The sequence below is a fragment of the Nothobranchius furzeri genome, chromosome 14 (genome assembly GCF_043380555.1).
Source record: "Nothobranchius furzeri strain GRZ-AD chromosome 14, NfurGRZ-RIMD1, whole genome shotgun sequence".
Taxonomy (NCBI): Eukaryota; Metazoa; Chordata; class Actinopteri; order Cyprinodontiformes; family Nothobranchiidae; genus Nothobranchius; species Nothobranchius furzeri.
In genome coordinates, this window is record NC_091754.1 from 30233657 (window position 1) to 30260750 (window position 27094).

At 40.8% G+C, this 27094-nt stretch overlaps 1 long non-coding RNA gene and 1 other non-coding gene across 2 annotated transcripts; both read right to left on the bottom strand.

Moving 5' to 3' along the window:
* Positions 1–7369: 7369 nt before the first annotated feature.
* On the bottom strand, positions 7370–7476 carry LOC129165006 (U6 spliceosomal RNA). The gene has a single exon (XR_008564480.1). It is a non-coding gene; the product is annotated as a U6 spliceosomal RNA (small nuclear RNA).
* Positions 7477–16475: 8999 nt separating this feature from the next.
* LOC107389451 (uncharacterized) lies at positions 16476–23520 on the bottom strand. Its single transcript, XR_011516204.1, has 4 exons — positions 23434–23520; positions 22833–23326; positions 17142–17245; positions 16476–16685 (listed from the first exon to the last, which is right to left on the bottom strand). It is a non-coding gene; the product is annotated as an uncharacterized lncRNA (long non-coding RNA).
* Positions 23521–27094: the final 3574 nt, after the last annotated feature.

Sequence of the window (27094 nt, forward strand, 5' to 3'; positions counted from 1 at the left end):
CTGCTTCAAACTTGGTGGATGTCATTCAGAACCGTCATATGTGACCTATTATATCTCAAACAGTCCATTAGAACTGCTGAATAACCTTTAAGGGGACAATAAAACTGACAATGGGCAATTTTTAAGCTGCCAAAAAGTGATTGTGGCCTATATCTTGTCACTGAAACAATATTTCTGCATCAAACTTGACTGATATCATTCAGAAGGATCATATTTGACACATTAAATCCTAATCAGTCTCTAATGACTGCTGAATAACTTTTAAAGGAACATTAATACCCATAATATGCCATTTTCAGCCTGCCAAAAAGTGATTGTGGACCATAACTTGTCACTGAAAAAATATTCCTGCATCAAACTTGTTTGATATCATCCAGAAGGATCATATGTGACACATTACATCTCAAACAGTCCCTCAGAACTGCTAAATAACCATTAAGGGAACAATAAAACTGACAATATGCAATTTTCAACATGCCAAAAAGTGATTGTGGCCTATATGTTCTCAGCGAAACAATATTTATTATGCACATAATGATGTGTTAATGGTTTTTGGTTTTCGTTTCAATTAATAAGTGCTGTATTGGAATGACATTTTTTTTACTTTGGTTTTCTCTTTCATATTACTTATTGTTCATACTTTGTTTATGCAGATCTCCCAGCTGTTTCCATTTGGCCATTATCCTTTATTGGTGTTATATTTGAAATTTGGCATTTTATGTGCTGTTCAATAAAGGCTTTATTTAAATTTTCAGCAGAATGTGCCACTTATGAGCCTTCTGGATGATATCAAACAAGTTTGAAGCAGGAATATTTTTTCAGTGACAAGATATAGGCAGCAATCATCTTTTGGCAGCTCGAAAATGGCATATTATCGATATTATTGTTCCTGTACACGTTATTCAGCAGTTCTAAGGGACTGTTTGAGATGTAATATGTCACATATGATCCTTCTGAATGACATCCACCAAGTTTGAAGCAGAAATTGTATTTCAGTGACAAGTTTTGGTCCACAATCACTTTTTGGCAGGTTGAAAATGGCATATTATCGGTATTAATGTTCTTTTAAAAGTTATTCAGCAGTTCTTGGAGAGTTTGGGGATATAATATATCACCTGTAACCCTTCTGGAATATATCCAACAAGTTTGAAGCCAAAATATTGTTTCAGTGACAAGATATAGGCGGCAAACACTTTTTGGCAGGCTGAAAATGGCATATTATCAATGTAATTGTTCTTGTAGAAGTTATTCAGCAGTTCTAAGGGACTGATGGAGATATAATGTGTCACATATAGCCCTTCTGAATGATATCAGTCAAGATTGAAGCAGAAATATTGCTTCAGTGACAAGTTATAGTCCACAATCACTTTTTGGCAGGTCAAAAATGGCACATAATGGGTGTTATTGTTCCTTTAAAAGTTATTCTGCATTTTTTAGAGACTGTTTTGGATATGATGTGCCACATATGATCATTTTGGATTATATCCAACAGGTTTGAAGCAGAAATATTGTTTCAGTGACAAGATATAGGCCACAATCAGTTTTTGGCAAATTGAAAACAACATTATCGGTATTAATGTTATTTTAAATGTTTTTCAGCAGTTCTAATGGACTGTTTGAGATATATGTCACATTTAACACTTCTGAATGATACCAGTCAAGTTTGAAGCAGAAACATTGTTTCAGTGACAAGTTATAGTCCACAATCACTTTTTGGCAGGCTGAAAATGGCATATTATCAGTATTGATGTTATTTTAAAAGTTATTCCACAGTTCTAATGGACCGTTTGAGATAAAATAGGTCACATATGATGGTTCTGAATGACATCCACCAACTTTGAAGCAGAAATAGTATAAAATACTATTGTCCTGGTCACCTGTAAAGGGTTAAATTTACCTAAATATTAATGTGGAAGACACCCAGCATCCTGTGATGGGACTAATAACATCAAGAGATAATAAATAAAGTAATATTTAGGTAAATTTAACCCTTTACAGGTGACCAGGACTCTGTGATCAATTTTTGGCAAGGGAAATGATCATTTGTTGCCATTTTTGGGGTGTTTATGAATGTGGAAGAGACCAAGCATCCTGTGATGGCACTAATAACATCAAGACAAAATACAGAAAGTAATATTAGGTAAATTTAACCCTTTACAGATGGCCAGGACACTGTAATCCATTTTTGGCAAGGGAAATGATCTCTCTTTCTTTCTTTTTTTTCTTCTTTTTTTTGCCATTTTTGGGGTGTTTATGAATGTGGAAGAGACCCAGCATCCTGTGATGGCACCAATAACATCAAGAGATAATAAATAAGGTAATATTTAGGTAGATTTAACCCTTTACAGGTGACCAGGACTCTGTGATCAATTTTTGGCAAGGGAAATGATCATTTGTTGCCATTTTTGAGGTGTTTATGAATGTGAAATACACCCAGCATCCTGTGATGGGACTAATAACATCAAGAGAAAATACAGAAAGTAATATTAGGTAAATGTAACTCTTTACAGGTGACCAGGACACTGTAATCAATTTTTGGCAAGGGAAATTATCTCTTTTTGTTGTTGCCATTTTTGGGGTGTTTATGAATGTGGAAGAGTCCCAGCATCCTGTGATGGCACTAATAACATCAAGAGATAATAAATAAGGTAATATTTAGGTAAATTTAACCCTTTACAGGTGACCAGAACACTGTAATCAATTTTTAGCAAGGGAAATTGTCTTTTTTTGTTGCCATTTTTGGGGTGTTTTTGATGATACAGTAGACAGTATGAGTACAATAACATCAAGAGATAATACATAAAACCCTTATTTGGTCAATTTTAGCCTCCATGAAAATTTGAGCAATTCAAACACTTTTTGGCAAGTAAAATGCCATTTTAGTTGTCTACAATTAAATCATCAATAAAGAATTTAAAGATATTTTGAGGCGTTTCTTATAGTTAAACAGAATGTGCTGAAGTGCTTTTATCTTGTTACTTTTAAATAGAGCAAAGTAATGTGTACATTACTTTGCTCTATTTAAAAGTATATCTATATATAGACAGCAACCTACACAGTGTCAGTAAAGCCAAAGCTTGATCAGTTTAAATACTATTTTTCAAGTAAAAATGTGCCCCAAACTAGTTAACTGTGGCTCCATGTCAAGTGAACTAAAGAAAGGAAGGGGGGAAAAATCTAATCGCTGGAGAATTGTTTATTTCCATTTATACAACGTTTACATTCAATACAGGGTGCCATTTTACATTGTTTATTTTTTAGTATCAAGGCTGTAACATAAAGAAAGCCAGTTCTTACCACAAACCATCTTTCAATCGCAAATGTGGCAAAAAGGATTAATATAACCTCATTGTGAACGTTTAAGACAAATAGCAACACTTAAAACAACTTCCGAACTGGAAAAACTAATATCCGTGATAAACATCTGTTTAAGTACCGGAAGAGGTTATCTCTGCTTTCTGAATGACCATATTGCTAGATATGCTGAGTTTTAAAGCGAAATCCTGGGGAATTTCGTCTAGAAATGCAATTACCTAACTGTGCGCGATCCCGCGGTGGCTAATCATTTTTTGGCAGCGAGTCGATTTATGGCACAACACCTGCAGCCCTAGCCAGCTGCGATCGACCCCTCCCAACGTCACCTGAGTACCGCGTCCAGCAGCTCGAAACAGTCACTCCCTCTGTCAGTATGAAACAGCAACCTGATGTTTTTAAAAGTTGTGCTATATTCTGTGGTTTCACAGACAGCGTTCGTGTGGCTTTTCTAGGATTTATAAATTATAGCAGTCTGACTGCGACCTCTGGTGGTTAGTCAACTCAATTACAGTTTTTGAAGTCTATTTTGTTCTTTTTTCCACCTACGACAATCCACGTGAATAAGCCCTAACTCTTCGGGTAATTAAAAGAGGGCAAACAGCTGTTATGCGTTTTATTCAACCGATATAGTAAAACAAGCAGGTTTGTTGAAAATGGCCCAGACAGATCGTGTGTGTACTGTTATAAGAGTGCTAAGAAGTTGGTCACGTGATTAAAACCAACGAATACCATAACATTCAGTGTAAAACAACAAGTTAGGTATTGTTTATCACATGTGCAGTGCTAGAGCCACAGTGTTTTCATAGCGTTTCTGAGTTAAACACATTCATCCTCAACGTTTTAGTCGGCGCTTCCGCTTGGTTCACCCACATCTCCCATTATACAGCTGGGTCCTTTGCCTGTTTGCCTGGCACCAGCTCAGCGCTTTGTTGCTAATTCTTCTCATTATTATTATTAGTTTTTTAACTGATTTGTCTAGGAGTCGAAGTGCGTAGGTTCGATTCCCGCTCAGTGCGAATACAAAAGTGGAAATGTATGCGAAATCTGCATAATAAGTAATAAGTAATAATAAGTATTTTACGTTTTTTTTATTACAAATAAAAAGTATAAAACATAGTTACTTCTCACGTCTCAGAGCGGAGCAATGGCGGATCGCTCGGACAGGTTGTGACAATCTAGCTCTCTGATTTGTCGGCAAAAATGTCAGTCTCAAAAAATGGAACAAATACAGCCATTTGATTGGACCCCAAAGTCTGATTCTCGAAAATGGAACAAATACGGCCATTTGATTGGTCTACCTTTTGGCACAAACGGAACAAGAATTGCCCTCGGTGTTTTTTTTTTTTTTTACTGTTTTGTCTGGGAGTCGAAGTGCGTAGGTTCGATTCCCGCTCAGTGCGAATACAAAAGTGGAAATGTAAGCGAAATCTGATAACACTAATTGTTATGTAAATAATTTTTCACAATTACCACTTTAAATTGAATTATAATTGTGATGAAGAATCACTGAGCTGTGAAATATATTTTTGATAATAAACATGTAAAATTATAGAATATATGGAAAAATGCATCTGTGTTGAAATATATTTGTGATGTTATAAAACACATGTAATAAATGTATCTGTATCAAAGATCATAAAAATATTCAAAGATTTAAAGTGTTTAACGTTTATATATATATATATATATATATATATATATGTGTGTGTGTGTGTGTGTGTGTGTGTGTGTGTGTGTGTGTGTGTATATATATATATATATATATATATATATATATATATATATATATATATATATATATATATATATGAAATAAAGGAAAAAGTCTCAAAAAATCTTTAAAAAGAAAAATCCAAAAAAGTGAAGACAGTTTTTCTGTCTTGGTCCCTCAGCTCCTCGACACATCCAATCTCCCTCCAGTGTTATTCTTCATCTCCTCCCTCCGCTCCTCTACAGACTTTCCGCCAACAGATGTGCAGTAGGACGCGCCTACAATGTGTGGCCAGTGTCCAGCCGCTTGGGCTGACCACATCTGCTGCAGGTGTACTGCAGGCGGGCTGTCTTTGATGGTGGAGCCCGCACGCCAGCAGCAGCTGCAGCAGTAGCCTCTGCTACCTTCCTCTATGAATGAAGTCGACCTAGGCAGAAGCATTCTCTTAATTATCTTTGGAGCTCATTACTTCAAATAAAAGTGTTTAAATTCTTGCAGTGAGCTTTTATTGTGAAGTTCCTTTCTTTACATGTCCATGTGTACAGCAGGTTGTTGTTTAAAACATTTAGATTGTTGGTATTCTTGTCGGATCATTGATTTACTGAAGAAAAGAGCTTGGTCCCTCAGCTCCTTGACGCATCCAATCTCCCGTCCTTTTCAGGTGTAGATAGCACATCTTTGGAGGAGTTTACAGGAAAACAGAAGCTTGGATGAGGAAATTAATAAACCACTGAGGACAAAGAAGGTTAGAAATAGTGTGACAGGACAAAAATCCCAACAACAAACCAGGTGTGGTTCACAGGTAAACAGCCCAGCAAACGTGGAGCGAAAACCTCGTCACACGTGTGAGGAGAAACTCTCTGCTGCTGAGCAGCAGGCGGTGGAGCGGATTTTATACAAGCCACATTTATTACACGTTAGAGAACATCACAAATATGTTTGAGTTCAGCAGTGTCACCGGTTCATTATTGGGTTTCTTCATCGACTCCACAGAACTAATGTTCTCTGTCTAAAGTCCAAAAATACTTTATTAATCCCAGAAGGAAGTTATGTTGTCTTAACTAATTCTTCAAAGCAGTCATTAAAATAAATACTAGTAATAATATTGAGCTCAGTTAGAAATCTGAGTGGTTAAAGATGCTGAAGCCTGTGGGCAGGAAGGATCTCCTGTATTACAGTAGCTCTGAAGATGCTTGTTGCATGAAGAGGATGCTCAGTGTGTCTATAATGTTATTGATTTTATGAAAAATCCTTCTTTGCACCATCATTTCCCGTGGTTCTCAGTCGTCTTCAGAACAGAACCAGCCTTTTATGTCAGGTTGTTGAGCCTTTTTAGGTTTTAGGTCCCTGCTGGCTCTGATGCTGCTGCCCCAACAGCTGGTGGCCCAAGAGATCTCAACAGACCTGTAAAAGATCTGCAGCCTCTTGCTGCAGACCTTGAAGGATCTAAAATATTATTCAGGATATAAAGTCTACTCTGTCCCTTCTTGTAGATGGCTTCACGCTTGTGTCTCCAGTCCAGTCTGTTGTCCAGATGAACACCGAGGTATTTGTAATCTTCCACCACCTCCCCCTACTCCCCAATAATGCATGTTGAGCTATTCCTGTTTCTTTCTAAATCATCTCATTTGTTTTGTTCACATTCAAGATTACGTGAGTGTCCCCACACAATGCCACAAAGTGGTCCACCAGCTCTCTGTACTCTTGACCATCTCTCATAAGCCCGACGACTGCAGAGTCGTCTGAGTCTTTCTGCAGATGACAGGTCTCTGACTTGTTCTGGAAGTCTACAGAGTGAAAATGAATGGTGAGAGTACTGTACAGGCATCGGATGTACAATTGTGGAATAATTTTCCCAATGAGCAGATCAGTATGATATAACATTAAACAAAGAACATAAACATGTAAATACCAGTTAAAAACATGCTTTTACACGCAGAATACAGAAAACAGAGAACTTTGTGCCAACTGGGACGCGGTGAAAGATCATTTCACACTACTCTCCTCCTCGTTAGTTCAGCAGAAAATACTACCATATCTTAAACATTGCTCGTAAGACAACAAACTGTTTTTTAATATGTTAAAAGTCTAATTGTTTTGTTTTTAAGTAACAATTGTACGTCTCAGTCAGTGCAGTAGAGGAGGAATGCCAGCTCAGAGTGAAAGAGGATCTATTTCAGAGTTTAAACAATCCAGCTCTCTGATTAGATGCTGAAAACCCATGCTTCTCTAAATTGGAACAACCCAGTCATTTGATTGGTCAAATGTTGGAACTGAGCAGGAGGACACCCCCCTAACTGCTTCATACCAGTGACATTTAGGGTTAGGGTTATGTTATTTAAAAAAAATGAGGAACGCTTCACGAATTTGCGTGTCATCCTTGCACCAGGGGCCATGCTAATCTTCTCTGTATCGTTCCAATTTTAGTGTATGTGTTAGCGAGCTAACACGATGAATGAGTGATTCCTGAGCCGTTTTCCCTACTCAATGATTGGGCTGTGTACTAACTTATGGTGTGTCAATCAAGAGACCCAGCTGTATAATGGGAGAAGTGGGCGGACCAAGCGGAAGCGCCGACTAAAACGTTGAGGATAAATGTGTTTAACTCAGAAACGCTATGAAAACACTGCACACGTGATAAACAATACCTAACTCGTTGTGTTACACTGAATGTTTATGGTATTCGTTGGTTTTAGTCCCGCTGACCAACTTCTCAGCACTCTTAAACAGTACACACACGATCTGTCTGGTCCATTATCAACAAACCTGCTTGTTTTACTATATCAGTTGAATAACACGCATAACAGCTGTTTGCCCTCTTTTAATTACCCGAAGAGTAAGGGCTTATTCACGTGGATTGTAGGTGGAAAAAAGAACAAAATAAACTGTAATTGAGTTGACTAACCACCAGAGGTCGCGGTCAGACTGCTATAATTTATAAATCCTAGATCCTAGAAAAGCCACACAAACGCTGTCTATGAAACCACAGAACATAGCACAACTTTTTTTTTAACTGCCAGCTGAGGTTATGGTGAAAGATTATTTTATCATATATATCACAGCTCGAAGGATATTTCACAGTTGAAACAAAATCCAGCTTTGGATGCTCAGAACCCAGTCATTTGATTGTTCAAAAGTCCCCTTCGCTGCCTTCAACCGCTCCTTTGGTTTCCTCTCCCGGTATCTGCTAGGTTAGACGATCCGTTGTTTGTCACGCTCTGGCACGCGTTGCCAAAGCGCGATGAGTCTGTCTACCCTGCTGTCAGACAGTCCCTGGAGACTCCTGAGCTCCACCAGGGCCTGAGCCAGCTTCAGGACATGCTGGTATCCTGGCTGGCCACCTGGACTCTGGATCTCCTCCTGAGAAACAAAGAAAATGGGAAAAAGAAGTCACATTTCTGAACTATCTCTGAATACGTGAAAAAATAAAATTAGGTGGGTCAGCTGTGAAATGATTAGCAGAGGGGGATCAAAGACCTCTGAATCAGAGGAGTGTTTTCCTTCAGGAGTCTGGCTTCCAGGGACCTCGGGAGGGGCGGCAGGACGTGATGGCTCAGACCCGGGTGCGACAGCTGGATCCCCTGACCGGGCTGCTCCTGATGTGCTGGTGGACGGGACCTCAAGGATGCCCTCGTCCACCTCGTCCAGGTCGGTGACGGCAGCAGCCTCATCCGGAGCGTCAGGGTCCACGCTGACGTCCTCAAGCACGCGGCCTGTCTGCTGGAACAGGTACTCCACCCCGATGAGCTCACCTGAGATTTTGCGGAAATGTAAACGGTTCAAAGCCCCTTCTTAGCAAAGTTTGTTAGTTTGGGGAATTTTTTTGTATTTCCTTTTTATCTTTTATCTGTGTTCGACATGTTTGTATAACGCCGGTTTAATTAACAAACATTTTTAGTGTACAGCGCCTTGTTTGGTTGTAATGCCTTGTGAATGCACTTTATAAATAAAATTGGATTGGATTGAAGTATTGGTGCAGTGTCATTAAAAATCATGAGTAAATAAAACGTGTGTTTCTCTGTTCCTCTACCTGTGTAAGCAGCAGGCTTGGTGAAGTCCTTAACCATCTGATGACCAAGCACCCTTTGGCTCTTCTGGTTAAGGGCGTGCCTGAGGTGGCCACTGTAGGACAGCAGAGGCGCCTCGTGTCCCTCAGCTGCTGCTGCGCGGTCCTCGTTCCACCTGACCTGTCCATCAATCAGGAACGCCTGGAAGTACATGGCACTGGCCGACGTTCCTGCGTGATTAGATGAGAAAATCAGCTTCAGCTTTTACTGACACCTGAAAATGAGCAGTTTACAGAAATTTATTTGGGTGTCTGATTGTTTTAAGATTTTCAGAAAGACACTGTGTAGAAATTCAGGTGACCTGGTGATCCATTAAAGTAGTTCACAACAAAATAACGAATCATTGCTATGAAAAATTTAATAAACAACTAAATAAGTCATTCAGCAATGATGCAAGTATATATCGGAAAACAATTCAGTTGAACTGTGAGCTGGACAGACACCACAAGCCAAAGCAGGAAGCAGCTAGAGAGACGAGGAGAGCGGACGAGGATCTGATGATTAATGAGCACCAGGTGTGTTTGGGAGGGTGATTAGGCAAGACAGAAAAAGGATACATCTACAGACCATGACATCAGTGATGGAGACTAGTTAGAGGCAGCGGGTTGCTACTTGTGAGTTACCAACAACCAAGCAAAGTGTAACTGAACGCAAACTTACTGACACTTCCAGTTCATCTGTCGTTACACAAGTTTTTATGAAGTAGGGAAAAATGAGAAATGAGTCAACATCTGTTCACATCTGACTGTCACCAACAAAATATGAAATGAACACATTTCTGTCACTTACGTTGCCCTTGGTCAGCTACCGCCTGGACCAGCTCTCCATCACTGGGCTCCACAGACGCTGTGGGTGGACGAGCTGGTCTGAAGGAGGCTGGAAATCAAATCATCAAACATCAGGCAGCTGCTGATAAACGACTTTCTCAAGCAGTTTCGATGTAAAAGGCAGGTTAGAGATAGGCCTGTAATTTTCGATCACAGAGACATCAGCACCAGGTTTCTTCAGGGTCGGCCGAATAACTGCTGCTTTCAAAGCAGCTGGGACCACACCTGTGCTGAGGCTCCCATTGATAATCTGACCAAGTGAAGGGCCAAGACACGGAAAGGCAGCCTTCCAGAGACGAGGCGGCAGAACGTCAAGTGGAGAGCCAGATGGCTTCTGCCTCGCAACAAGCTTACTCAGCTCAGAATAAGAGACGGTATTGAGGGAGCTCAGGGTGGGTGGTGATGGAGGAACTGGAACAGAGTCAACAGAGTTACCAGATATAGCTGCTCTAATGCCTGATACTTTATCAACAAAGAATTTGTGAAGATCTGCAGTTTCCAGCAGCTGTAGGAGACATGGAGCTAGGCTCCTGATACACCAGAACAGAGTTTAGTGTTTTGTAGAGAATCTTGTGATTCTTGGAGTTTGTTTCAATGATGTCTGCAAAATAGGCCGTTCTGGCAACCCTCACAGCATCCTGATAAGCAACCAGTGATGCTCTGAACAACTCACGCGAGACCTGTAGGCCATCCTTTTTCCACTTTCTCTCAGAGGCTCTACACGCCCGCCTACAAGCCCGTGTGACATCAGAGAGCCAAGGCTCCCTCCTAGGTCGAGACTTGCAACGCTTGAGAGGGGCAACCACGTCCAGGACCTGATTATAAAGTACATCAAAGTGTTGTAAAGTAAATCAAAGTGTTGAGTAATGATCAATGTTAGATGGATCTGCGTTAAAGGTCTCTAACCTTACAGACATACAGTCCACAAACTTTGCATCAGTTTCTGCATCCAGGGCTCTGAACCTAGTAGCGGGAGCTTCACACACAGGGACAGGGCAACGTAACATCACAGAGTATAGGAGAGTGGTCAGAGATCAAAGGAGGCGAAGTCACAAGGTTCATGACAAGGAGACCAAAAGAGAGAACCAGGTCCAGGGTGTGACCCCTGGCATGAGTTGGGGATGATACCCATTGAGTTAAATTGAATGAATCTAGCAAATTAAAAAATCCTTTAGCAAGCACATTGTCAGGACAGCAGATATGGATGTTAAAATCACCAAAAAATAGGACATAGTCATATTTTAGGATGCAGTCTGCCACAAGATCATAGAAATCGTTAAGGAAGTTAGAGTCAGTCTTTGGAGGGTGATAAATTAGCACAACGAGCAGGCGGGGGGAGATGCACAGTTCAAATAAGCATAGTTCAAAAGAAGAAAATGACATGGTGGGTGTAAGCTGTTTACAAGGAAAGCTGGATTTTAAAACAACAACCAGCCCTCCACCTCTGCCCCGCGATCTAGGGATATTAAAACAGGAGCAGCCAGGTGGTACCAGCTCCAGCAGGGCGCTTGAGTCACCAAACAGGATCCAGGACTCACAGATGCACAGAAAACTTAAGTCATGCTGAATAAAAAGAATCCCGAAGAATAAAAGTTTTGTTCAGCACAGACCGGGTCTGCGGCACCAGGATCGCGCACGGGCACCGTCTCCTCCAGCTTTGAGCCCGTAACCGAGCGTAGATTCTCCCAGCAAACCCCACTCTGGCGAGGTCCTCGAGCCGATTGGCCGTGGCGCGGTGCCAACTCACCCTCAGAGCCGGCCAAGTTCACAAGGCAGGGTGCAGAGACGTCTCGGAACCACCGGGTCACAAGCTGGGCCGAAACGGACCAGCCGCTTCTTCAGGGATTCAGGAAGTCCAGCCCGACGTCTCACGCGCCGGCTACCTCTCTTTCCCCTTCTTCTCCAATGCTTCCTTCTCGAGCTGGGGCGGACAGAGGGCCGACACATCACGGCTTGGGGGAAGAGAGCACACGGGCAGTCCAAACAACAACGCCATCCGTGAGGTTTCCAGCACGCAGCACCCACTACATCAACGGGAGGACAAAGCCTCAGCAGCGCAGCTCGATCATAAGTCACCAGAGAAGCCACACCATTCAAAAAAAAGCATCAGAGACAAAAAAAATACATAAAACGCCAATAAAACGGTTCCATTGCATAAAAAGGACGAGCAGCTCGCTGCATGCACCCGCACGAGCGCCATCTGAACTCAATCTTATTATCTTAGGTCAATTATCTTTTGTGAAATAAACAACATAAGAAAAAAACACTCACATTTTCTAGGTAGCCAAAAGCTAATTAGCAAACCCAGTTATTGGATGGATTTTCTATAAGTGAAGATAAAACTAATCAGAGCCCAAACATGCACGATCGTAATGATAAACAACATGGTTGAATAAACACTTAAACGTGGTTATTAATACAATGGGGATGGTGTTCATTTAAAAAATTGCTTAAATACATGTACATATTAGTTAACAGCAGCGTAATGCAGCACCACGCTAGCAAAAACAACGTTGACATTTCACGACATTACGGTAAAAACTAAATCCTGTACCGTCTTAATCCCCCTAAATGAGCTGTAATGGTTTTAATTTTTATTACAAAGAAAAAGTATAAAAGATAGTTACTTCTCACTTCTCAGATCTCGGAGCGCAGCAATGGCGGATCGCTCGGACAGGCTGTGACAATGCAGTTCTCTGATTCGTCGGCAAAAATGTCAGTCTCAAAAAATGGAACAAATACGGCCATTTGATTGGTCTACCACAGTCTGTTTCTCGAAAATGGAACAAATACGGCTATTTGATTGGTCTACCTTATGGCACAAATGTAACAACAAGAACTGCCCCAATCAAATGGCCATATTTGTTCCATTTTTTTGAGACTGACATTTTTGCCGACGAATCAGAGAGCTGGATTGTCACAGCCTGTCCAAGCGATCCGCCATTGCTGCGCTCCGAGATCTGTGAGGTGAGAAGTAACTATCTTTTATACTTTTTATTTGTAATAAAAAAAACTTAAAAAAATTAAAAGCATGACAGCTCGTTTAGGGGGGTTAAGACGGTACAGGATTTAGTTTTTACCGTAATGTCGTGAAATGTCAACGTTGTTTTAGCTAGCGTGCCGTTGCATTACGCTGCTGTTAACTAATATGTACATGTATTTAAGCAATTTTTTAAATGAACACCATCCCGAGTGCATTAATAACCACGTTTAATTGTTTATTCAGCCATGTTGTTTATCATCACGTTCGTGCATGTTTGGGCTCTGATTAGTTTTATCTTCACTTATAGATAATCCATCCAATAACTGGGTTTGTCATTTAGCTTTTGGCTACCTAGAAAATCTGAGTGTTTTTTTCTTATGTTGTTTATTTCACATAAGACAGGACAGCACGTCACGTAAACTAATCATAACATTAATGAAAAATAAGATAATCTGTAACTGATCAGCAGTTGCTCAGATTTTGTATGAACTTTAAACCTAGTTTTCCTGCAGCTCCTCATCCAGTCGATTCCTCCTTTATTTAGATGGAACATCCAAATTTTAAAAAGGCCAAGAAAAGGACCCTGTGCTGTCGAGTGCGAGGCTGCGGGTTCGAGTCTCATTCAGATTATTCTTGACCTTAATTGCCAATGCTCCGTGAACAATGTAGGCTTTTAAAAAAAAGTTTCAAGCAAAAGTAAACGCATAAAAACACGATTAAATGAGCTTTAATAAAAGTCTACACTTCATGTCTATTTACATGCCAATGAAATAAAGATGTCAAGTTTCCTGAACCCCTGATTCTAATTAGTTTGAAAACCTTCTATTGCAATGAAAACATCCTCATTCCAGGTGTTTATTAATTTCCACCTTTTCAGATCTATCTACTCACCTTGGCTGAACCAAAATAAAATACAATCTACCATTATTCAATTAATTCTAACTCAAAATCACAACAGTGTGCACAGGCCCCTTCATTTTGTTTCAATGTCCTCCTACATCTGTAAATGAAATCACAGCAGAGAGAGAGAGGAAACCTTTCTGAGCTGCACTTCTCACATGTATTTGTCCATCCATCCATTTTATGTTTATGTTTATTCATTTAGCAGACACTTTTATCCAAAGCGACTTACAATTTATAACCTACAGGGCATGTTGTGATCTGTGGGGGAAACCGTAGTACCCGGAGGAAACCCACGCATGCATGGGGAGAACACGCAACTCCACGCAGAAAGGCCGCAGCCGAGCCGAGTTTCGAACCTGCAACCTTCATGCTGTGAGGCAACAGTGCTAACCACTGTGCCACTATGCATTTTCATCCGCTTATGTGGAGTCGGGTCGCAGGGGCAGTAGCCTAAGTCGAGAGGGACTTCCCTCTCCCCAGCTACTTGGGCCAGCTCCTCCGGGGAAATCCCAAGGCGTTCCCTGGCCAGGTCCACTCCGACAGCTTCTGGTGTTTTTAAAAAGTATGCCAGGAGCATGGAAAGGGTCGGAAATGTTTAATCTATTTAATTTCTGACTATATAAAATGATTTCTTCTGTTTTAAAATGTGAAGTAAACTCCGACAGAGTAAAATCCGAGCCGATTCCGTTCATTTTGTTTACCTTTGTTGCCTGCCAACATGGCGTCTACTCTCTGAGAGTCACGTGACGTGCGGAGCTCTATAGTGGGATCTGGTTTAATCTCACAAGAGGTGTTCATTTAGCATTTGGGCTGGAACTCCAGAAGAGAGCATGTCTATCTTTTAAGATCTGTGTTGGACCAATCAGAGACCAGGAAAAACATAGGGGGCATTACCAGTGTTGTCTGACATCACATCTGTTGCAAAGAGACCCATAAAGGAGTAATTACTGTGGGATCTAAATGTGGTACATCTGTCATTGTTAATATCCTGATATTAATATGTGACTTGACTGATTAAAAAAAATCATCGTTAACTCTTCAGGTAGATTTGTTTGGTGTATTTAAGATCCAAAAGAACACATTTAAACTATAAACAGTCATTTTGATTAATTATTACTGTCAAGCAATCAAGTCTTATTAAATTCACTTTAGATAAAACATTCATTGCTCTGTGACTGTAATTAATCTGTAACATGAGAAAAATAGAATAGAAAGAATATGATTTTTCGTTAAGGATAAGAGTTCTATCTTCTGAAGGAGCCATGTTGTGACTTGCAGGAGCAGGAGAGGAACTTTGTTACGACGGTTTCCCAGAAGGCGAGGTCATTAACAGAGCTTTTGTTCTGATTTGGAAACCACACAGTTGACCTTTAGCACACTGATGAAGATGGCTGGGCAGTGTGATGACCTTGGTCATTACATGGCTTTCTTACGCTTCAAGTGATGAGAACATCAGGAAAAAGGAACAGGTGAAACTAGAGAAGTACCAGGGCCTCAAAGAAGAACTTGAGAATGCCTGTAGAGTGAAGAGACCGGTGGTGCCGTGGTCATCGGGGCAGTAACCCCCAAACTGGAGGCGTGGCTAAAGCAGATCCCAGGAAAAACAGACATCTCAGTCCAGAAAAGTGCAGTTCTAGGAGCAGTGAGCTGCAGCTGTGCTCGGAAACTATTTGGTGGTTTAATCCCCCAACCCAACCCCTTTAAAGTGAGTGTCAAGTATGGAGGCATTGGGTCTCATTTTCTTAGAAGTCTTTCGAATGACCCAAGTGGGATTTGAACCTCAATCTCTGAATCTCAGGGCAGATACTCTACCTCTAGGCCACTGAGAAGATCTATACATGATATGTCCAAATAAATCTACATACTGCAGGTGTGAAAAGGCCCACAGAAACATAAAATCAATTTCCCTTTGGGATTAATAAAGTATTTTTGAATTGAATTGAATTGAAATTGAAACCAGACAGGCTGTGCATAATCTCAACTGGCATTTATTCCTCATTTTATAATGTATTTTCTGCAGTTATCAACAATCACAGTTGCATCATTTACACAACAAATTATCTGCTTTCACATCCGAATTTGCAATCAGGTAAAAAGTGGACAATTTTTGTTACCGTTTTCAGCCTCTGCAGCAAAAATAAAAAGGATGGATGATTTTTGGAAACCAATATTTTTGTGTTATAGACACTCTGCTGTCAACCTTCAGGCTATGGGTTTTAGAAACTCTTTTAGAGAAGATAAACAGACTAATGTAAGCATTTCATGTAACCATTCATCTAGTGATTTTCTGTAGTTGCTTAACAAAATGCAAGAATCTGGGATCGGCAGGAAACGTGTTGAAGACTTTAAGATGTACAATTGAACTTAACTGATATTCGGAAAATGACGGACCAAGTTTATAACAAACTGAGTGAAGTATAAATTCATGAAATGAACCAAACCAGGATGATCACAATGATGAAGATAGACAGAGATGGAAGTGGCGTCACCAAATTCGACGATGCTCTGACGAAGGCAACAGCTGTAGTCGAAACATGTCAGCAAAAAGGTTAAACCAAATCTCTGTTACTCTGTGTAAAGAAAATGGAATGGGATGATCACAGTTAAATCACAATATCATAAAAACAATTATGTTAAGAATAGTGTCTTGGCTACAGTTATTGTCAGACGAAATAAAGAAATACTGACCCAAACTATAGAGCTTTTTCAAAATGTTTCAAACATCTTAGGCCACTAGTTTTTCACAAATCCACATCTTAGAAGCTGAACAGGACAAATCATTCCAAAACGCCTTGGGATTAGATGTATGTGCACAGTCCTCCTCACCCCACCGTTGGAGCCTACTTCCACCATTATCTGGCTGGTTTTCTAACCAGTACCTACAATGTTTTAGAGCAGAGAAAATATTGCATACGTTGTTTTTTTTTTAACAACAAAATGACAAAACAAATGCTTATAGGCTACAAGTGTTAACTCTCCCACTGTCTTTATGGGTGACCCCGCGAGGAAAGTTGACCATTGAGCAGGATTGATGGTTTATCCCTTGAGATCCACATGGCAGGGGTGAGGTGGTGCTCACTCCTCACCCCTGCCACGTGGACCCAAGGGATAAACCATCAGCCCTGCTCAGTGGTCAACTTTCCTCACGGGGTCACACCCATTAGGACAGTGGGAGGGCTAAAGCAATTGGAGTCATCAGAATAGATAATTCAGAGGTCATGTTTGACACTGAATTGAAAGCATTTTTGTTTAGAGCATTTTGTACATGTCAATATTTATTTTACACAGTAAATAATGAATTGTTTTCAGCACAGAGTATAAAAGCAAAAACGTACTGAAGATGCAGAGGAGATCCATCCACCCACTGCCAGAGCCCCTCAGTTTCTTTATCAGTCAAACCAATCCAAGCATCGTTCTTGTTGACAGTGGAAAGAAATGCCTGTGAAATATTATTAAAAAATCAGTTCATTTAGTTTGAAATCAAAACACCTAAAAAAATCTGTTCAGCTCCATACATTTAGTACAACATACGTAGTTTTAATCTATTTCCCACACTTCACACTGGTTTGTGACTGATTATTCTCGGTGCAGATTCACATTGACTTGCTTTCTATCTGAATAGGCAGCAAATGCATGCAGCTTTGGTCAATGGTGAGTGATGTGCTGCTAAAAGGAAAAAAAAAATACACAGTGACAGTAGTGATTGATGCCTTTAGTTTCCCACTCTTTGCCTAAAATAATATCAGAAAGTTTAGTCTTAGAAAAGGGGGCCAAAAACAAATGCATTACTCTGATTACAACTTGTGTCTAAACCAGGCCCCCACAATACGGCTCAAAAATTGAAGCAATCCCGGAAGTACCAAAAATTGCAGTTCCACCCTCATCCACTAGGGGCTGGTGTCAGAAGCGAGCAAATCCTCATTGACTCCCATGTTAAAAATACCAATTTCACAGCAGAAATAAACATGTTTACAGCCTGGTTCCAAAACATGTTTTTGGTTTAAATTATCAAGTTTACACTCATGACAACTCTGAGGGGAGTGAATTTTTTTTCTCACTCTTCTGTTTAAGTGTATTAAAAGCCTAAAATTCTGTATAATTAATGAGCATCAGACTCACGTGACCACAGAGTCACGTGAAAGGCCTCAGTAGAGCCTCGGTCTGGCCTGGAAACTGTTCTGGCATTTTGAGTCTCTGTGTTTGTGTATTCTTTTTTGGATATTATTTGTGCAATTGTTGGACAAAATGACTTGCTGTGGCATTAATTGCACTAATAGAGCGTCCAAGGAGTCTCCACTTCATTTTTTTCGGTAAGTAAAATTATATTTATATATTATAGGTCACTGCCGAGCTGAGCTTAGATTTTAACATGTACTGTTTAACCATGAAATTTAAATGTAATATGGTAAAACCCAGTGCATTTAACATAATGCTGCACTTTAGAAAATGGGTTGAAATATAACATGTTGGTGGAGCTGGGTTCCGACTATCAGCTTGTGGAGCTCTCGGGAGACCCACGGGAGACCTCTGTTTTCCACCCGGTTCTCTCCTCCCCGCAGCTCGGGGCATCTCTGTCTTATCGCGGATTCTGTCTGCTGCGCGGGCTGCCGGCTTGTGGTTCTCCCCTCCCCGCAGCTTGGTGCATCTCTGTCTGATTGCGGCTCCTGTCTGCTGCAGGGCTGCCGGCTTGTGGAACTCTGGGATGGAAACCTTTCCACCCGGTTCTCCCCAGCGGCAGCTCTGCGCATCTCAGATCGCAGCGGCGCTTGTCTGCTGTGCGGCTGCTGGCTTGTGGAGGTCTCAGAGACCTCTGCGTTCCACCCGGTTTTACCCAGCGGTCAGCCCTGCGTATCTCTGACTCCGAAGCTCTGGTGTTGTGCACAGTTAACTCCGGTTGTAGCTAGGTTGCTACCTCCGTTAGCTTAGCTCCCACCTCCGCGTTAGCTTTGGGTTAGCTTCAGGTTAGCTTGTAGCTAGTTTGGCCGGGTGTCGTCAGTTGATCCCAGCCTTACAGCCCCACCCTCAGCTCCGCCTCTCTTCCCTTTTGTGGAATTGTCTGGGCTTGACGGAACCTGTGACACGGTCAAAAAGGCTGTGGTGGCCACCTCCCATTTACCCTCAAAAACGGTTATTGGAGTCTATGGAAACCCATTGTCCAATATTTATATGTCGATGGTCTAAACCATCGACATATATACTGGACATTTCGTTTCCATAGGCTCCAATTACAAGTTTTTAAGCCAAAATGGGAGGTGGCCACCACCGTCATTTTGACCGTGTCACAGGTTCTGTCAAGCCCAGACAATTCCTAAAAACTGTTGTTTCATCTTGATTTCACTTGTCTGTCACTTTGTCGTCCATCGTTGGCATCTGCCCGTCTCAAGATGATGGAAAGTTAAACCTCCTCCCAAGAACCTACTGAAGAACAAATTTGTACCTAGTGGGTACTTAACCATTACCTACTGCTTTTGTCTATCCTTAAAGTGAAGCCTCCTCCCAAGTACCTACTGAGGAATGAATATGTACTTACTCAATACTTAACCATTACTTATATGTTGTTACATGGTCATTTACCATAAATACATTGAGTTCATTTGCACATTATTTTCTTTCATCTTGTGTGTGGTAATTTTCCAGAGATGGGTGACCAAAATCCTGCAGGTTACAGTTTTACCTGGCTCAAATCAATCACTAACAAATGTTCAATGTTTAGGGTACTTTTTGAAATAATCAGAAAAGTTCACAAAAATTTACTTTTACATTTATAAACTTTGAAATCAACATGTAAAAACACTCTAAAACGACATGTTCTTCCCTGCTTCATTATTCAGTTCCCTTTAAGTCATTCCCTAGGAACAAAGCACAAATAGATAACTGCCTATTCGTCTCTGAATAAGTCTGCTGGGTGTTTACTAGTAAGTACTGGCTAACTACATATTAGACCATGAAACAAAACTGATGAGCATTTTCACCAGTAACTACTGGTTAACTACCTATTATTTCCTGCTTCATTACTCATTACCCCCTAAGTCGTTCCCAAGTAACGAATCACAATTTTGCGTACCATATTGTAAAGTGTTACCCTGACTGTTTTTAACAGCAATCCTAGCTCAGACATCACTTTCCACATATATGTCATGAGCTCACTGAGCGTCACATTACCAGATTCATATTGAAGTTGTATTGGTGAATGTAACTTAAAGTAATGCAAAAGTAGTGTAATGCCTTACATTTTAAAATCTGTAATGTTGTAATGTAATGAATTTCTTTAAAATGAGGGTAGCAAGTAATAAATAAAGCATTACAGCTTTGAAGTAACTTGCCCAACACTGTCCATAACCAGGTAACTGGTATGGAAGCCTGGAAAGGCCAAAATTCCTCAAATGTGTTTTTCCCTACTGGCTGATATGAATGAATATAATAGAATAGAGTACATGTTATTAGTGCCACAGTGGGGACATCCACTCATTACAGCAGCACACACAAACTCAGAGAAACAGATTACAGTAAAACTGATTCCAGCCATGTTTGCTTTGATAACTTCAAAAAACTTCATGCTGATGACCCACAACAGCACAGTGGATGCAACTACATCAATGACGTTAGCCCAACATGATGGATTTTTTTTCTTGGCAGGAAATAATAACTGGTAATATTATGAATGACATGATATTACCCACCCCTAGATGGAATTTAAAACATTTACATTAATTATAATTAAAAGTTCCTGTGTGACATGCAGCTGTAACTCTTTACTGCTGACAGACAGTCAGACAGACAGACAGACAGACAGACAGACAGACAGATAGATAGATAGATAGATCGATGATAGATAGATAGATAGATAGATAGATAGATAGATAGATAGATAGATGGATAGATAGATAGATAGATAGATAGATAGATAGATAGATAGATAGATAGATAGATAGATAGATAGATAGATAGATAGATAGATAGATAGATAGATAGATAGATAGATAGATAGATAGATAGATAGAAAGATTGATAGATAGATAGATAGATAGATAGATAGATAGATAGATAGATAGATAGATAGATAGATAGATAGATAGATAGATAGATAGATAGATAGATAGATAGATAGATAGATAGATAGATAGATAGATAGATAGATAGATAGATAGACAGATAGATAGATAGATAGATTGTGTGAAGAAGTTCAGGGGAGTTGGATGTTGAATTTTTCTCACGAAAAGAAAATTTGTATTAAAGAGATAAGATAAGATAGAACTTTATTAATCCCTCGGGCGAGTTCCTTCGGGAAATTCGGTTTCCAAAAAAAGCAGCACAACACCGACAGAAGTTACAGAACGTCAGAAAATGTTATATAATAATAAAAAATAGAAATAAATATAAAAATACAATTGAATTGCACCTTCCAGATATCAAAGTCCTTAGCACCGTTGACCATTAAACCAATTTAACTGTTTAACAAAGGTACTTGCATAGAGGTATTGCACAGTGAAGTGAAGAGTCACTACAGCTTTGGTGTCCCCCCCTCCTTTGTCCTCCTGTTTCTCCTCCCTCTCCCCTCCAGAGAGGAGTTATACAGTCTGATGGCGTGTGGGACAAAGGAGTTTTTAAGTCTGTTAGTTCTTATCTTGGGGAGAAGCAGCCTTTCACTGAACAGAAAAAGGTCAGTTCCCTCTGTAAAGTCAAAGGTACAGAAGAGGATTAGGGCAACTGAAAAAAAGAAAAGAATGAGATTTCTGACTTTTTTCCCAGAATTCCCTGTCAAAAATTCTGAGATTAAAAGTCAGAATTTTGAGAAAAAAGTACGAATTCTCTTTCTTTTCTTTTTTTCTTGTCTTGTCAGTGGCTCTAATCCTCTTCCATACAGAGTAGACATAAAAAAAGTAGAACACAAAAAGTCTCAATATTAATAAACATAATAGATAAAAATATAATAAATATTTTATTATTTAATAGTAAAATAAAAATAGTCCACCGCAGTCAAATATCTGTGTGGCCGCCGCTGCAGAAGGGACGTTTGTCGAGTATAAGTTTCTCTTCCTTCTGCAGTGATCAGAGATCCATGAATATGCCGCTCCGGCCTCACAGAGGCAGTCAAGCGAGTCAAGCGAGGCAAGCTCCCGCTTCTCCCGTCTCCCGGCTGGGAAAAGCTGCCAGGCCGATGTGCTAGCCGCAGGCAGCCATCCACTCATGTCTCAGCCGAGCTGTGCGGTCATCTGGCTCCCATACAAGGTTGTACTTGCGCTGGTTGACACTGGAGCTCTCTGAGGGAGACCGCAGAAACAGCTCTTTGAGTTGCTGCTTCACTTTGGAGTCACTCAGCCACATTTTTCTTGCTAAAACCTCTGTTAGCTTCAAGTTACCATGTCATGGCGAGCTCCCAGCTTCTCTTGTCTCCTGACCGGGAACAGCTGCTAGATGCAGGCGGACAGGTCCTCCCATCTCATGGGGCTCTCCCGAGACCACAGAAAATCCGCAGCTCTTTGAGTTGATTTGTGCTTCACTTCTGAGTCACTCAACCACATTTTTTTGGCTATAGGCGCTTGACAACTTCTGTTAACTTCAGGTTAGCTGGTTCCAAGCTCCGCATAGCTTTGGTTAGCTAGTTGTAGCTATATTGGTTCAGTTTATGGGTGTCAATTATTTTCTCCCACCTTCACAACCCCACTCTCAGCTCCATCTCTTTTCCCATTTGTAGATTGTCTGGGCGTGACATGGCCAAGATGGCGATGGTAGGGAACCTCCCATTTTGTGGAATTTTGTGCATTAAGTTGTGCGTGCGATAAATGTGCTTCTCCTTTTGAAAATATTTCAACTCTACAGGAGTAGTTCTTAAACAGCTTTTGAGACAGTAAATACAATTTGCAGAGACACAGGTCTGTAACTTTGACTGTTGCTGACTGAAGCATGTAGACATTACTAGTAAGATGAATCACCAGCGTGGATAACTAGTTTTTGTATAATTTAAACAATAAATCAAGAAGAGAGTAACACATTTGATTTATAGACACAAATAAGAGATGTCTCACCTGTTCATCATCATTTTCAATCACTGCCAGATCAGCTCCTTGGTTCCTGCAATCCTCTCTGCCTTCATCCCAGGAACCAGATTTTGTAGATAAGAGGTAACAAGAACCAGTGAACACTGTCCATCCTCTAGGACATCCAATCTCTATGAAAAAGAATTCATCCTAAAATCGTACTATTTCACTTCCTCTATTGACTGTGGAAAAATGCAATAAATATGAAAAAAAAAACAGGACAATTCTGTCGATGGTCTTTGTCAAATATTAAAAAATAATGTGTGGGCCCTATCAACCCACTAATGAGTGTTTTAATGAAGCATGACACTCACTTTCTTTGAGCAATACTTGAAGTCTGTTGAGCTCTTTGCTCATTTCAGTCAGGTTTGTGTTCAGCACATTTCTCTCTTCAGTCATGAAGTCAAGTTGGTCATTACTGGCTTGAAGACTTTCAGTCAGATTGTCGTGGATGGTAGAGAAGTCTGATGTCAAATCATGAGCTGAAACATTCCAAGACATTTTACTGACATGTCAAAAAACTTCTCAATGTTTGCTTTGTCCATCTTTGAGCTTCGAGGACTAATTAATTTATATCAACCAGACTCACAGCGGACACCAAGGACGATGAGTCCAATCAGCAGTAAAACATTCAGGAGTCCCATAAGGACACCCACATGGTGCATCTTCTTAGAGCTGGTTGATCCTATGCAAATAAATGTGAATGCGATCAATTCTGCTTCAAATGGATATAAATTACTTTCGACATCTCTCTTACCTTGATGTTCTGCAGGAGTTTGTGAGATGGGTTTTGGATATTCAACATTGATGTAAATTTCTTCCATCGCTTGGAGGGATGCTGATCTAAACAGTCAGATCTGCAGCTGCAGCTGAGCTATGTTAAACTTGTGAAACTGTGAAAATATCTTATGAACAGGAAGTCACCTTTTTCATTGTTGAGAAAAACTGTTTCAGCAAAGCCTTGAATCTGTCAGACGTTCTGTGAACAGAAATATGGTCCAAATATGGTGCCAAGAAGAAGCTACTGGCTAGGGACACAATGACTGAATGAATGAATGAATGAATGACAAATGGGCTGAAATCAGCCGAATTTTCAAACAAAACAAAATTTTTCTTTTATTCTACTTGGAGAAATGAACTCAACACATAAAAGAAATCACTTCAGATTTCTTTTCTGCATTACAGACTGATAAAAATGGTGACCTTTCACTTATATGCATATTTCCAGCTGTGAAAAAAGACCCAGATTTCAGGTAAAAACAACTTATACTTTTATATAATAAAATGTGATTTTCCTTCTTTTTTTATCTTACAGCTGCGTGATGTTGGTTGTGGCTGATTTAGGGGAGCAGAGAAGTGAAAATTAAACTTCCTCTTATTTCACTTTGGCTACAACTCTCTGAATGTACGTATTTCAGAGTAAAGCTGCTTTATGTTAGCCTGGCAAGCCATCCTATATACTGTAAATACTCTAATACAGGCCTGTATTCAATTAACGGCCGGGTCTCATATTTTGGCCGGTGTCGGAGTCTGCGGAGGTGAATAATGGCCGGTCTCTTATTGTGGCCGGGTGGAATGTGGTAACAGGCATGTACAGGGGGCGGTTGTGTCATCGTCTCACTTTTGATTTGCCAGTGATAGACCGCGAGGGTAACTTTAACCATGCAGAGACGAAGAGGAGGTGAAAATTTGATATCAAGTTCAAAGAGAACGTGCGCTGCAGAACACTGGGGAGCAATAGGGGTTGTATGAAACTAGTCGACTTCACTATAGTGACTTTTATGCCTGTCATCGACTAGTCGCTGTCACGTGATAATGACCAGCAAGATGCAGCCCTCGGAAAAGACAGCAGCCTGCTGTCAGCAGGTGACAAGCTCCTGCGCTCGGGGGGGCAACGCGCTGTGCCAGAGCGTCGGTACTGACACGCGATCGTTCATGTCGGTTCATTTCCTTTAATGTTTTCTGTCTTTTATTTGCGCCTGATGCGTTTCGCTTTGGAGCGGGCCACGTCACCTTGTCATCCGGTGACGCACTGATCACTGATGCGGCCGCCAAGCAGGGAGCACTCCGCTGTTTTTGCGGTCGGTAGATCTGCGTCCTGAGCACGGCCACAGTAACATTATCAAATCAGGTGTCGCCACCTCAAAAACTAATTTAACACGCGATCGTTCATGTCAGTTCATTTCCTTTAATGTTTTCTGTCTTTTATTTGCGCCTGATGCGTTTCGCTGTGGAGCGGGGCACATCACCTTGTCATCCGGTGACGCACCGATCACTGATGCGGCCACCAAGCAGCGAGCACTCCGCTGTTTTTGCGGTCGGTAGATCTTTTAGAACTGCAGTTCAAAGGTAACTCATGAGGTGAATATATATGAACCCAGGTAGCAGTTTCTCTTTAGGATTGAGAGGAGATGCAGGAAGATAATAAACAGACAGGACAGAAAAATAGTCAAAATAAAAACAAGTTAGTTTTTGTACCTGGTGGTTGCAACAAACAGACACCATTGAAGGTAATCAGAAGTGAGGAACAGAAAATGAAATTATTATTTTAATGTTTAGAGCAGCAGGAACTCCGAGAGGCTGCAGGCGCATCAGTGAGTTTGCGGCCGCTGCGCAGGGGGAGGGGGAGAGGGCTGAAGCAGAAACTACCGTTGTTAAAAGAAATGTGTTTAACTTTGAAAATGTGGGCGCAATTTTAATTGTCAAAAACTCCAGCGAACCATTAGTTCATTTTGCTCAAATAGAAATAGAGGTCTGCCTCTAATTCTGGCCCTCCTTCCAATAAAGGCCTGGAGCTTGATGAGCTTGAGTCAAATACAGGCCTGGGCCTGTATTAGCGGATTTACGGTATATGTGAATACATAATGTGGCCACGGTCCATTGATGGCTCTCTGTCGTTGGGCGGGATCCACTGCCTTTCAAACAGTCTGCATTCTATTGAATAACAAACAACGTGACATACTCACCGCTACAGGTGTCAATCAGCGAGGCAGTCCACCATACTCCGTCAAAGCAGATGAAAATACATCCTTTTTCTAAATAAACAGTACCTCTATCTGCTCTTGACTCAGAGAAAAGCCGAAGTCTAAATAGTCCAAAGTTGATGCCAAAGCCGTTTCAAATGAGACATCACCATCGTTTTATCAGTAACATCCCGCCCACCAACAGAGTTCTATGATTGGACCGTTACAGAGCCGCCACCATCTTAGTTTTGCTCAGTCGCACTAACATCCTACCCACCTGACTAATAAAGCACTACGATTGGCCTACCAAACCAATAGAGCGCTGTGATTGGACCACTAGGGATGTCAGTGAATTGGGTAGTTCTCCATACATGATCGAAGAAGATGCAAATCAAACTGATAGAGTGCTGTGATTGACCAGCCCCCTGGCCAGGGCTGGCGGCTCAGATAGCGTGTGGCTAAACCATCCGTTTGTTTTGGTCTAGATTGCTAAGCTAGTTTTCTGTGGGAAAATCATCACAACTGAGTTCATGGGTTAATCACAAGGAGATCAGTTATGTTTGATTTTTGATATATTATTCACAGAGCATACATTTATTAACTCAAATTCTAATACAATTCAATCTAAAAGTTATTTTCAAAATGAAACATATGAGCAGTGTAGATATCCTTTATTGTCATTAAATGATTGTCCATTCAACAAAATTTCCTAGCGCTTCACATTAGGTTTCCACTAAAAATGCTAAACAAAATAGCCAAAACAAGTACAATATGCACCATGCAATAAAAACAAAGACATTAAAAAATACAATAAATAGTATCAATGTAGTTGATTTTTCTGTCCATTCAGGGTTCTAACAGTCCAGGGAAGAAACTGTTCCTCAGTCTGTTGGTCCTGCAGCTGAGGGATCTGAACCTTTTCCCAGAGGGCAGCATGGCAACAAGGTAGTGGTTTGGGTGGTAAATGTTCCTGGAGATGGTCCTGGCTCTAGTGAGACACCTCTGCAAGGCGATGGTGTCCAAGGAGGGGAGGGTACATCCAATCACCTTTTCCACTGCTCTGATGACCTTCTGGTATCTGTTTTTGTCAGCTACTTTGCACCCCGCGTATCACACAGGGATAGCGTAAGTCATCACGCTCTCAATGATTGCTCGGTAGAAAGACACCAAGAGGTTGGTCTGCAGCCTATTCCACTTCAGGACCCTCAGGAAGTGCAGCCGCTGTTGTGGTTTTTTGACCAAGGCAGTGGTATTGATTGTCCATGATAGATCCTCAGAGATGTAAAT